The 14,516-nt window shown below is 45.6% G+C and overlaps 1 pseudogene; it reads right to left on the bottom strand.

The window, feature by feature from the left end:
* Nucleotides 1–13,026: 13,026 nt before the first annotated feature.
* LOC100733010 (small ribosomal subunit protein uS8-like) lies at nt 13,027–13,584 on the bottom strand (annotated as a pseudogene).
* Between the last annotated feature and the right edge of the window lie 932 nt (nt 13,585–14,516).

Genomic DNA, 14,516 nt, shown 5'->3' on the forward strand with positions numbered 1-14,516 from the left:
GCCATGCTTAGCCTGTCACCTTGCAGATTAAGGATACTTCCTTTATCCTGAGCCTCCAAGTTCCCCTTTGGGAAGCAGGAATGCACACAGGTCTAAACAATCATCTGCATCTTTTCAGGGGAAGAGCAGATCACCAGTTTGCCCACTGTCCTACTTTGGGTCCTCTTGAAAGCAGAGCCAGAACGAGGACCTGCATGCTTCTGGGGGACAAGCCCAGGGAAGAGTGAAGAGACAGGGAGGGGCAGGTGGGAAGGAGGAAGGGTCAGTGAAGGCATGTGAGTTGGTGACTGCTGTGGGGAGGTGGGCGCCATCCTGCTGCAGAACCGCTAAGAAATCATGTGCAGGGCAGCTTGGGGTGGTTCCTTTGCAGGCTGGGGCATTGAGAGGCTGATTTTCAGCCTCCTGGGGGGCTTCTTTCTGGGGATGGCAACTCTCTGCATTGCACCAGGTCTGAGTGTGTATTGAAGAGTCTCAGAGCACACTCCACACATCCACACAACACCCGTGGGCCCCGGCCTCTCTCTGTGCGTCCATCTCTTTCCCAGAGCCTAGCACCATCCACGCTCCTTCCTGTCAGGACAAAGGATTGGAGGTACACCACCATGCACAAAGGCCGTGGACAAGCTATTTCCTTTTCTGGGGTTGCCTTCTTCCCTGAGGAGAAAACAAATAGAGGGGAAGTAAAGTAGCCTTGGTTTGTAACATCTACCAGGAAGAAGGATCAGAAAGGCACATGGCATGTGGACTGTGAGCAGCCCACTGGACCTGGACAGGTAAAGGTGTGTTCTGGTGAGCCTGGCTGCTGAGGGCATTCACAAAGGCCAGGCCCACTCCAGAATCTGCTCCTCTTCCCCAGAGCTGCAGACACAGGACTGCTCCTCTTGGGGAGACAGGACCCTAGAGAAGGTGAAGGTGGCTGAGGGGATTTAGAGAGGCCCTGATTCAGAATTCCCACATTAGTCGGACACGCCAGAGGCCAATTAATTGATTTTCAATGAGCCAACTTTGTCAGAAGAATCAGAACCCATCATGGGCTAATCAGCACATTCCTCACTGCAGACAAACTGTGCTGAAGGTCAGTTGCTAGAGGAAAGGCTGTTGGGTCTGCAGGCCCAGCTCTGAGAAATAGCAGCAGTCAAGGCAGGCACGGGCGAGCTGTGACAGTGCAACATGTCCAGCCCCTTTGGGGAGCAGCCTTGAAGGTGACTCAGGGGGGTCCTACCTCATTCTGGGACGCCACTGGAGATGCCTGGCTGAATTCTTGCTCTCTGAGTCCTCTCGCCCAAGGTATCCACACTCCCTTGCAGAGTTCTTACAACACCAAGCCCGAGTCCAGTGCCACTGGTTTTCAGTCAGCTTCCTTAGCTGACATCACATCCGGGTTCTGCCTGCCGGGAATGATATCGAGGTCATGGTTGCCAGAGCCCCCGGTGTCTCGAGCCTTTTGGTTCCTGATTAGGGTTGCTTCAGAGTAGCGGATGGCATGGGCCCCGAGTAGATTTCCTAGTTCGGGTGTCAGAAGCCCTGCTGGCCAGTCACCCCCACTCCCTGGCAACATGCACATCCCCGCCCAGGTCTGCTCCCTGCCCTGCTGCGTTACCTTCACATCACCTCAGAAGGGGAGACTTGTTCAGTCTCAGAGGTTTCCATCCACAGTCACTTGGTTGTTACTTCTGGGCCTGAAGCCAGCCAGCCGTCACAGCAGGAGCAGGCGGTGGCACAAGGCTGCTCTCTTCATGGCAGCCAGGAGGCAGGGCCACGTCCCCATGTCCCCTGCAGGGCTTGTCCCCAGTGACCTGCTCTTTTCCACTCGCCCCACCTCCTAACAGTTCACCCCTCCCCAGCAGCACCAAAGGGTGGGGACCACATCTTCAATGCACTGTCCTTTGGGGACACTGCCCTGCTCCATGCCCCTGTCTGACCTGTGTGGATGACCTCTCAGCCTTCCCAGCCAGCTCAGTTTCCCTTGGGTTTGGCCAAAGGAGACATCGGCAGAAGACAGGATAGGAGGAACAAGTGACCAGTCCTTTCTCTTCCCCACTGTCTCTGTGCTGTCATGGCCCGTCTTGAGCACAGACTGCCTCTTCCCCAGCTGTAGCTCGTGTTGGGCAGTCCTTTCTTCCTGGGTTCCAGTGACACTGTTTCTCCTCAGCCCTGCAGACCTGGCTTCCCCACCCCCTGGGCTGCTAGGCTCTAAGTGCCCTTGGGACACTCTGGACACTCTGCTCAGCTCTAAAAATATCTTAAGTGACTTCACTTGAGCCTTCTGGGGGTGAGCTCTGCTTCTCGACATGACCATCTCCAGGTAACCCTAGTCTCCACATCTTGGTAGCTTTGGTATCAAGCTCCCTTCTCTTCACAAGAAGGGCTTTATTTATGTTGTTACAGGACATGTGTTAGGGCAGGAATGAAAGCAACTGACATGGGCAAGTTTAGAAACCCTGGATGAGCATAAATGGTCCAAGAATTGTCTCTGCCGGTGACATGACATAGGGTCCCAGTGACCCTGAGCTTCTCAACCACAATCCAGAAAAAGTGTGTCTATCTTGCAAGCAACCCTATCATATTTTATTCAGTGAGAAAATAGATGTATCTGCTTAGAAATTAAGCAGTTTGTCAACTTAAACATTAATTAGTAAACTTTAAATCATGCATTTGGGTACTTGAAACCTGTTAGAACACAATGAACCACTAAATTTCACAAGCAAACAGAAGGTGATTTCCTGGGCTTTCTTCCTCTTTTGTTTGGCACCATTTTTTTTACGACAGGTTCTTGCGCTGTAGCTTAGGTAGCCTTGGACTTGAGCTCTTCCTGCCTCAGCCTCCTAAGTGCTGGGATTATGATTGTATGCGACATGTCTTTAATTAATGCTGTCTTGTAATAGCACTGTGGAGCCCACTTAGAGAAGAGCATTTCATCCTCTGCCAAGTCCACTTCATGTCCCTAAAGCCACTTCCAGCACCCCGGTCACAAAGATCTCATCTTTCTCTTTCTCCTCAGCACTCAGGTCTTCAGTCACAGAGCTTGGTGTCGGACTGCATATATTAACTCTCCAGTTGCTTCATGATACTGCTTCTTTCTTCTTTTCTTCTTTTTCCGCATTTTTTTCTCTATGCTGGGATGAACCCTGGGCCTCATCCTTGGTGGCCAAGTGTGCTGCCACTGGGCTACCCCTGCAGTCCTGTTGTTCTTTACTTTTCAGTGAAATTGTAAGTTATTCTGGGATAGGCACACTGTCAGATGTCACCGTGTGACCTCTGCTGCCTAGAGGAAGGGTTTGTTCATAGATAACCCTTAGAGTGTGTGTCAGGCATCATAGAAGACTCCAGGCATATAAAGATGAGTCAGCTTTGGAACTTGGAACCTGGAGAGGCCAGCAGACTCAAATATAAAACTGGGCTGTGCTGGTTACTTCATCACATGAGGCCCAGGTCATGGCCCGCCCAGGAGAAGGGATGAAGTTTGATCTTGAAGATGCTGCAGACTGAGAAGCCTTTCCACTGCCAGAGTGGGGCTCAGCAGTGGGGTGTGTGGCTGAAGGCTCCGAGGAGTGGAGAGGGCAGGAGGTGGAGCGAGGTGCTGCAGAGGCCCTTCCTGGGTTCCTTGAGCCAGAGTCCTAAAATCTGGACCCGAATTCTAGTTTCACTTTCCACTTTTATGCCCTCAGGTGCATCAAGCATTGTAAGCAACCTTTTCCTTATCTCTGTAATAGGAAGATAATGCCGTGTGTCGGGGTGATTGTTGGGACTCAATCCAGAGCCACCAGTACACTCACAGGAGTGAAGTACCCCTAGCCATACCCCAGGCCACTAGCACTTGTTTTTTACTGTAAGGATTAAACCGGAATTGTGTAATTCCAGCACCCAGGATGGCTGAGGCAGGAGGATCATCATGCTAAAGACCAGCCTGAGCTACAAAGGGAGCTCAAGGCCAGCCTGAACTGCATAGCAAGACCCTATCTCAAAAAGACCAAAAAATAAAAAAATAAAAAAACATAATTCAGTGGCAAGTTTCGCCCCTCTGGGTAACTGGTATGCATACTTCTTTCTAATGAAGACTGTTATGGAAGGAAATGAATTTTCCTTTGACCCTCCTGGCTGCCAGCCATCTCCAAAGGATGCATTCTGTTTGACTGCTCTTACCTGAAGTTTGTCCTGTGTTATGCAGTTTTGATGCCCCATTCTTTTTTAAGCTGTTTCTTTTCCTTGAGAGCATTTAATCTTAGCAGATAGTGTTACCAGGTTCTAGGGTGCTGGAGCTCCTTTGGGAGGTAGTTGCTAGATTCTTTCTGTCCTGAACAAAGAATTGGTCAAGACAAGAGCAAATGTAGTGAGGGTTTACATTTATGAAAGGTATGAAAAGAGAAAAACAACAACAACAACAACAGAAAAGCTCTGCTGAGCAGCTCAAGCCAAACAAAAGTAGGAAAAGAAGTAGACTGTACAGGGTGAGAGTGACAGAGAGTATGGTGACCGTGAGGGAAACGGGCCATCCTAGGGTGACCGGTGTCAGGTGCAGGGGTTCGGAACTGTTCTGCCCACGGGTCCTGGAACCGTGCACCTGAAAGGTCAGCCAGTTTGTCACCTCCTGATCTGCTTCATGAAGTCTTTTTTTAAAAAATCAGTTAGGCTTATTGGTGCATTTTAGGTATATGTGATTTCATTTCAGGGACTGTGTACCTATACCCAATATAACTTGATTCTTTTTTCCCCACCCCCTACCATTTGTTCAATCACTTTTTCCTTCTTTATTTACAAAAGCTTTGTTTCCATTTTTCTTTTCTTTTCTCCTTTTCCCTCCCCCTGCCCAATTCTCCTTCCCATTTTCTCCCTATTTTACAGTATCTATTATACATTTTGGTCCTTACTTACACTTTTGGTTTTTTGCACCAGAGAAACAATGTAGTATTTACACACCTGTGTCTGATATATTTCACTCAAGAGTCCAAGCGTATGTCCATTTACCTAGAATGTCTCAAGTTTTTCCTTTATAGCAGAATAGTATCCACTATCTACAAAACCCACATGTTCTTTATCCATTCATCAGTCGATGGGCATTTAGGTTGTTTTGAAGATTTAGCTATTTTAAACTGTACTGCTATGAACATGATGTGCATGTATCACTCTGCTATAACGCATTTGGAAGATACCAAGGAGAGGAATAGCTGGGTCAAATGGCACCTCTAGTCCTAGTGTATTCAGGAATCTCCATACTGATTTCCACAGTGGTTGCACCAGTCTGCATTCCAACAGTGGAGAAGGGTTCTTTTCCCCCACAGCCCTGCCAGCATTTGTTATTGGTTGATTTCTTGATAATAGCCATTCTTTCTGGAGTGAGACGGAATCTCAGGGTTGTTTTTTAATTCATGACCAATGATGTTGAAAAACTATGATGTTTGCAAACTATTCCCATGCATTAAAGCAACTTTGATTTCTCATTTTCTATCCTCACCTTTAGGTGGTGGAGGAAAGTAGGAAGAGAGAGAGAAATCTGGGAAAATAAAGATATATACACATATCATTTTCAAGGTCCTAAAATTATGGTGGTACAGTGGGAAATACCATCTAGACGTTTTGTTGTTTTCATGGCAGGGTCTTGCTGTGCAGCTCAGGTTGGCCTTGAAGTTGCAATCCTCCTGCCTCATCCTCTGAGTGTTGGGATTACAGAAATGCAGTACCGCACCTAGACTGGACCTTTATTATTGTTGGTTATCATTCATTTTAAATATACAAATAATGCATTTTCCTTGAAAAATATTGAACTTTGCTGATGAGGTTAAACTCCTTTGGAGCTGCTGGGCTCAATACTCTTTCCACTTCTCCCAGGAAACCATTACTACAGTGTGGTATGTAAACTTCTCTGCCCTTTCCTCTGCATTTACACATCTATATTCCCATAGAAAATGGACTCATCTTTATCTTTTGACAGTTAATCTTTGGGGCCATGTGGAGGAGTGCCCTTTATATCCATGATTACCTTGTGTGACAGGCACAGTAGTAAGTGTCAGGAAGTATCACATGAGAAATGTCTCTACGAGAACTCCACAGCTCCAAGCCTTCAACAAGACAGACAGCACATATTAGCTTTCACGCCTCATGGCAACTCTCTTGTTTTTCACTTAGTCTAAGTACTGGCGGCTTTCACGAGCTGCATGACACTTATTCTCTGTCAGAAGGGTGGCTGTGTAAAAGGGAAAGACTCTGGGGTCGAAGACCACCTCCGAGTCCCACTCTACAGAAGAGCAGATGGAGGCCACAGAGGAGCATGTGAACTTCCACAGTCGCACAGCTGGGCAGAGGCAGAGTGTTATGGATTAAAAACTGATGGTCAACTTAACGCCAGCTGAATTAAATCAGCACGGTGTTGAATGCACATGGTCCACCTGAGGAAAGTTGCCAGCATAAATAGAGATGTGGAGAAGGAAGGCATTGAGGCGTTGTGGGTCTCACTAAATGTTGCTGTTTGAGCCATTGGTTCTCCTGGAGGAGCTCTGGTTCTCACATTGAGCATCGTTTCATGGCTCTGGAGGGGAAGATGTGTGATGTTTAATCTCCAGGATGAACTTGTCATACTGGCTTCCTGGCATGCACTTAACTGTGCTTATCATCAGAGAAGCTCACGACCTCTGTGTAGCTGAGGATTGTGTGGAGCTTTTCAGGACAGTTCTGGTCTTTGTTGTGCGTGTGACTTCTCAGCTCCAGCACAGAACCCTCAACCTACTAGCACAGCTCCTTCATCCTGCTGGGATGGACTTTCTGGCTTCCACCACTGACCTTTGGGCCTTCCCAGCACGGATCCATAAAACAGACTTTTCGTGGGCTCCAGATCTCCAGCTGGACTCATGGGAGGCACCGTCATGGGCTCTGGGGTTTTGTCTGGACTCATATAGGACATTGCTGTGGGATTCAGGCCTTTGCTGAATATTCTGTGTCTTGTGTTGTGGACAGACTTCCTGCACTTTCTCGTGTTAACTCTGGGTGACCATCATAAAATAATAATATAAATTCCGTGTCCTGATTCTAATTGTTCTCCTCACAACCCCTGACTGCAACACGGGGCTTGAGCAGAGGCTCAGCCTTCCCAGTTCCCAGTCCAGGGTTCTCTCCTCGGGCTCATGCTGACTTCCTGCTTGGCCTTTGGGAATGCACCTGTGTGCCACCATATGGAGTGAGAACTGACCAGTCTTGTAGGCACACGGCACGTGTGGCAGATGATGTGGGAAAACTGTGGAACTTAAAAATAGCCTACAGATGTGTTTAATCATTCACTTACCCAGATGTGTGTGGGCTGTCTTTATCCTGGGAGCTGTGTTCAAGTGACACAAGGGACACAGAGATGTCACATCAAGTCCTGCCCTCTAGGAGCTAGCTAATTGAGGACACAAAACAGGTACCATAAAACAGCAATGCCAAGCTGAAAGTGCAGGTGCTAGGGGTAGAGGGACAGCAGACGGGAGTTCAGCAGCTGTGCACGCGTGGACCCCTGGGATCAGAGAAGGTTGCTTGGCGAGGTGGCATTTGAGCAGGCCTGGAAGGACTCGGGCAGATGAGAGGTAGGGAAAGGGACGTTCCAAGCATGGCAAGGTGCTGAGAAAGAGAAACAAGGTGGGTTTCGGGAGAAAAGTTGGCAGGCAACTCGAGCATGCTTGCAAAGGCTGCTGGGGCCGGGCTGAGTGAGCGCCTGAGCGGAGGCCTTTCCTACAGTGCGCGCTCCCTGAAGACGGCAGCGGGCTGCTCCTCTGCACATCCTCCCCGTTCCCGGAAGTCATGCATACGTCAATTACCATGAACAGTTTTATGTTACATTAGAGTATGAAATCATGCCTTTCTGGAGTGCAGACGTGTCTACACACCGCTGAGTATATTACAGTGCACACATAATATTTATAAAGGAGAAGAGAGGGGGATGGAAGACAGGGGTTTGTGAACCAGAGGCAAAGAAATTACCTCCTCCTCCACTCACACTTTACTCTTCCCTAGAGACTCTTTTCTCATTCGAAAAATCTAAATAAACTGTCAGTTCAATCTTGTGCCATAATGCGGCTGTGTCACAAGCGATCTGACTGCGTGTGCTAGTAGCAATCACTGCACATTATTGCTTAGGAGTTACAAACAGCTTTGCGACTGTCATCCCTAAGAGGAATGTGTGACTGTCACAAATCTCCTCCAGAACTAGAAACAGTCTATGTTTAGGGAAAAAAAAAATTCATTCTCTCTAATGATTAAGCCAACTAAAACAACATAAAATGTAATTACTTTTTTCCTCTTTGAATTATTAAGAATTTTAAGTGAGTAAGAACATGGATGACCATGATTGGGGTTATTCCAATTCATGTAAAACAAGTGTATTAAAAGATTAAACTGGGCATGATGGAACTTCAATAATCCCAGTACTCTGGGAGGCTGAGGCAGGAGAATGGCAATGTAGTGACTTACTAAGACCCTGTTTCAGGGTTGGGGATTTAGCTCAGTGGCATAAGCGGCTACCTGGCAAGTGCAAGGTTGTGAGTTTGATCCCGTTACTCGCCCCCCCAAAAGATTTTGTTTCAAAAACAAAATGCCGAAGACCATAGGTTCTAGTACCACAAGGAAAAAGAATCTTAAGATGTTCATATCACTGGACAGTAATTGACATTTTTATGGATTTATCCAAAGGAAAAATATGAAATTTAGACAGAACATTAAATGGGTATGAGCATTTACTTTAGTGTATTTATCACAAAGAAAGTTAGAAATAGTATTGTCAAACTTGAAGATCATGATTAGGTAATTTACAATGTATCCAGCCAGTGAAGTATTATGCAAGCCTTACAATAGATGTTTATGAAACAGTGTGTGTTTTTTTGGATTATGTTCCTTTTTTCTTTCTTTCTACCAGGAATCAAATTCAGGACCTTGTGCTTACCAGGCAGGCACTTATGCCACTGAGCTATATCCCCAGTGTTTTGTTTTGTTTTGTTTTGAAACAAAGTCTTGCTATATAGTCCAAGTTGGCCTTGAACTCACTATGTATCCAGGCTGGCCTCAGGTTTACCCGCTTGGTAACTCAGGCTGCCAAACGCTGGGATTACAGATGTGCACCATCTGGTCCAGCAATGTAAAAAGTTTTTGTTCTTGCTTTTGAGACAGGATCCCACTATGTAGTCCAGGCTGACCTCAAAATTTCTATGTAGCCCAGGCTGCCATGAGTCTGTAATCATCCTGCCTCAGCTTCCCAAGTGCTGGGATCACAGGTGTGTATCACCATACCTGGCTAACGAGTTTTTAACACCATAAATACACATACTGGGGAATGTGTGTGTGTGTGTGTGTGTGTGTGCACATGTGTGTACAATTTGGTTTGTTTAGCCCTAAATAATTGTATGTTTTTCTAACAACAGAAATTTCTTTTCTCTCTTTCTTTTCTTTGGTACCAGGAATCAGACTAAAAATTTCTTATATAATAATGAAAATCAGGAAGTTAAAGATGATACTGTATCATTATTTAACCTACAAACTAAATCTTTTGCCATTGTCTCTAAAATATCCTCTGAGCAGAGTGAAATAATGAATTTCTTCTACCTCACAATACAATCAAGTATGCTTCCTTGTATTTTTAGTGTCTTCTAATCTGGGACAGTTTCCCACTCTTCTCTTGTCTTTCATGATTTGGGGATTGTTGGGGGAGCAGCGCTGGGGTGGGACCCAGGGCATCACGCGTGCTAAGATGCATGTCTTCTGCCTCTGAGCTCCACCCCAGCCCAGTTCTTTGCGTAATGTCCTTCAATGTGGGCTTGCCTTTCATGCTTCCTTACGATTAGACTCTGCGTAGGACTTTGTCAGAGTGTGACTGAAGGGCCTTGTCCATTCAAGGAGGGCCCCTGTCTACTCACCACATTACTGCTGCTGAGGCTGATTGATTGGTTAAGGTGGTGATTGGCAGGATTTCCCCCCTGAAAATGTCCATCTTTCTCTCTTATAAGGATCTTATGGAAAGACACTTTGAGATGATGTGGTTTTATTAATTTGTGTTTGTGTGTGTGCTTCTGGGTATGTATGATGTCGGGGATGGGACCAGGGCCTTAGGCTTGCTATGCACCTTAGCCCCCAGGTTATATTTTTACCCTCTACTTTTAGAATCCATTCCTCTTTAAAACAGTTATTACAATGATGGTTACTAAGAGGTGAATTTCTGATTTCATCAATTCTTCAGTTATCATTGATACCTAATTCTAGGAAAGAACTTTATCTTCTCCTCAATTATTATTTTTTTATTTGTTTGTTTGTTTGTTTTGAGACAGGGTCTCACTATGCAGTTCAAGCTGGCTTTGGGCTTACTTTGTAGCCCAGGCTGGCCTTGAATCTGCAATGATCCTCCTGTCTCAGCCTCCCAAGTGCTGGGATTACAGGAGTGCACCACCATGCTTAGCTACCCAATTATTTATTTATACATCATTTTGGATACTGATTTATCTTTGTTTTTATGAGGTAATTCTTTGTTTTCCTTTTCTTCCTTTCTGCAGTACTAAGGATCGAACCTAGACCTTTTGCACTGAGCTATATCCCTAGCTGTCTTTATTATTATTATTGTTATTATTATTTTCAATTTTAAAACAGGATCTCACAAAGTTACTAAATTGTCCCAGGCTGGACTCAAACTTGCAATCCTTCTGCTCAACCTCCCAGAGCATGCGCATTAACAATGTACAATCATACCCAGCTACTTATTTACTTATGTTTTTATTGACTTTTTTTTTTTTTTTTTGTACCAGGGATCGAACTCACGACCTTACACGTGCCAGGCAAGTGCTTGTGCCGCTGGGCTAAATCTCTGGCTTCATTATTTATTTGAGGCTCAAACTGTCTCAGGGTTGGCCAGGGGGATCCCCTTAAAGCTGGCTTCTGGGTCATTTTATGAAATGTCATTATTTGGGGGGATGGTTTTGCACATGACAAGGTGTATCAGGATTATTTTACACTGTCTGAGCCTCTTTCCTAAAATCAGTCATTTCTCTGAGAAGTTTTTGTTACGTTTAGTGAATAGTAGTGTTCACAAACCCAGATTCGGGCAATAGCTATGCTCTTGCTATACAAGTGCCAGGGACTATAGCATCAGAAAGGACACACAGAGACATATTTACAGCCACAGATCTGAAAGAAAAAAATCAAATTTCACAGAGCCAGTAATGAACTCAGGACCCTTGTGCATAAGCCCACCCCAGCCCAAACTAGACTTTCATGTGATACCAAGGGAAAAATACTGAAATGTATGGCAAGCTAAGCTCACTCCCACCCTTGGAAAAGATGGGGGTACAGGTGTGCATACATTCACAAACAAGTAGGGGCTTTCTCTACGATCCAGTCCCCGAGTGTGAGGGGTCTTTGTCAGGCTGCAGGCAGTCAGGAGTGATTAGAAGGAAATAGCACTGCAGAGGCTGAGGGGACCACCGACAGCAAGGCTCCAGGCCAAGATGTTCCCCACCCGAGGAGCCAGCGAGGCGAGAGAGGGCCCGGAATCGGGCGATAACGGGGGCGGGTGCAGCTCGAGCTGCTGCGGAGCGAGCAGAGTGAAGAGACCAGACCCGCCCCGAGGCGCTGTCAGAATCGGGAGGAATGAGGAGCATCCGGCCTCCGCGCTCAGCTGCTGGGGGCCGCGCAGCAGCAGGCCCTGCCCGTCAAGCCTGCAGGAGCCGAACTCCAGCTCAGTAGCCGCGCTGCCTCCCTCTCCGCAGCACAGGCAGCTGCCAGCCCGAGAAGACAGAGACAGACGCGGCGCTGCAGACATGCTCAGGCCACCCAGAAAGGGGGTGACACGCAGTGACAGACAGACTGCAGATCCCGCAGGCCCACAGACGCACAGCTGAGGGGAGCTAACCAGCGCGGACCAGTAGACCTCCAAACAAATATGAGTCCTAGGGATAGGGAAGAGCGTTCCGTTCATGAAACAGAAATAGCTGGGTTTTATTTACTTACTAATTTCTTAAACAAACAACTGGAAAGGCTTTTTATTTATTTATTTATTTTTTGAGACAAGCTCACTCTAGCCCAGGCTGGCCTCAGACTCACAAGGATCTTCCTGCCTCAGCCTCCTGAGCGCTGGGGTTACAGGTGTGTGCCACCATGCCTGTCTTAATAAATAAAATTTAATGACTCCAGAAAAATTCACGAAAGTAGTGAAAAACAAAAAACAAAAGAAATAATAAAGAACATGAAAATGGAAAATACTAAGGAATAATTGCAATATACAGAATTTTTAAAAAATGAATAAACACATGCATTAAAATATGAATTTTTCATTTTGAATTATTTATATAGAATATCTACTTTAAAACTGTATAAGTGAAAAATGTTTAAACTGCAAGTATTAGCAAAAATATTTTTCATGTGATCAAAGAATTTTAGAAACAGTTGCAACAGCTGTGACATTGAATGCATTTAACAATGTAGCTTTTTTTTTTTTTTTTTTAAGATAGAGTCTTGCTATGTAGTTCAGGTGGCCTCCAACGGATAGTGATCCTCCTGCCTCAGCCTCTTGAGTACTGGGATTATAGTCGTGTGCTACCATACTCAGGCTATCTAGAAGTTTTAAAAAACAGGTCTAGTTGGGCATGGTGGTACATGCTTGTAATCCCATCATTTGGGAGGCTGAAGCAGGAGGATCACTGTGAATTTGAGCCCAGTCTGGGCAATGAAGTGAGTTCAGGGTAAGCCTCAACTACAGGGTGAGATCCTGTCTCAGATAAACAAAATAACCAAAAAATAGGCAGGCATGGTGGCTCACACCTGTAATGCCTACATTTGGGGAGGCTGAGGCAGGAGAATCCAGTCTCTACGGTTTAGCAAGATCCTGTCTCAAAATAAAAAATGTGTAGAAAAGGACCAGCAATAGCAGCTCATTGTGAAAAGTATTTAATCTGTATTTAATCTCTTGCACCATGTACACACAAAATAATAATAAAAAAGTTGTAAACAATTAATAGGTTGAAGAAAAATGGCAAATTCATTTTTTTGGTCCACTGAGGCATTTTATTTGTATATTTTACATTCCTAAAAAAAGAATCCCAGGATTTCCCCTTCTGTGTGTTTTTGTTGTGCTTCTTCGTGATCCATGATGCCAGCTGAGGTAGTCAATACAATGAAGCCAAACTGACTGGATGGGAGCAGATTATTCTGCCGTTTTTTCAGGTCTTCCATTTGCACATCAAACCTGGGAGTAATCGCACCACGCTTGTTTAACCGGCCTGTGAGGTTCACGATTTTTTTTCCAGCCCTGAGATCAATGATTTCAAATTCGCAATATAACCATGCTTCATCACAGTTAGAAACCTGATACCTTCTTTGGAGCACAGCCTCTTAAGGATCTGGCATTTGCCTCTCTTTTCAGCATTGTTGATACTCTTGAGAGCATCAGCCAGGACATCCATGCCCACCATTATGGGGGCACGGAAAGATGGCGGAAAGAGAGCAAATATGGCAAATTCAAATCCAGTGGGGTGAGGTGGCGCACTGCTGTGGTCCCAGCTACTCTGGAGGCTAAGCTGGCAGGATTTCTTGAATCCAGGAGTTGGAGATCAGCCTGGACAATGTCGAGAGACCCTGTTTAAAAAAAAAAAAAAAGAAGAATTCAATGATGTTTTGCTTTATATGTAGTCAGAGTGGTTTTCTGGAAAACAACATGACTTCTGTGTGCTCAGTATAAAACAAGGAAGAGCCACGATGAATAAATCAGCTTTGAGTTTGCAGGGTTGCCAATTACCATAAAGTGTGTGGTTTAACACAACAGAAATTTATTGTCTTATAGTTTTGGAACTTAGACTGAAATCAAGCCGGGCATGGAGGCGCACACATGTAACCCTATCATTTGGAAGGCCGAGGCCAGCCTGGGCTACACAGTGAGTTCAAGGCCAGCCTGGGCTACGTAATCAGACCCTGTCTCAAAAAACAAAATTACTAAGTGGAGGGGAGAAGAAAGGGGTGAGGCAGGGGAAGAGGGGGGAGGAGAAATGTAGGGGAGGAGGCAGCTGAAATCAGTCTGGCAGCAAGGTCACGCTGTCTTGGAGGCTGCCGCAGAGGGTCCTTCTCTGCCTCTTGATGGTGTCGCCAGCAGTCCTGGGTGTTCCTCGGTTGCAGACAACACTCTAATCTCTGCCTCTGTCACAGCTTGTGAGTCTGTCTCTGGGTCCAATTTCTTTTTCTCATAAGGGTACTAATCTGGTGTGACGTCATTTTAAATTGATTACATCTATAAAGATCCTCTTTTAAATAAGATCGCATTTACATGTTCTGAGTTGATCATGAACTTTGGAATTTTTTTTTTTTTTTTTTTTTTTTTTGAGCCAGAATCTGGCTATGTAGCCCAAGCTGCCCTCAAATTCCTGGTGATATTTCTGCCTCAGCCTCTCGCATGCTGGGATTACAGGTATGTGCCACCAAGTCAGCTTTGGAAATATCAATTTAACCCTGTATAGCTTTGAATGAAAAACTGGAGCTGGATGTGGTAGTGCATACTTGTAATTCCAGCACGCTAGGAGGCTGAA

This window comes from Cavia porcellus, unplaced genomic scaffold (genome assembly GCF_034190915.1).
Source record: "Cavia porcellus strain 051 isolate PalLab524CR breed Dunkin Hartley unplaced genomic scaffold, mCavPor4.1 scaffold_10, whole genome shotgun sequence".
Lineage (NCBI taxonomy): Eukaryota > Metazoa > Chordata > Mammalia > Rodentia > Caviidae > Cavia > Cavia porcellus.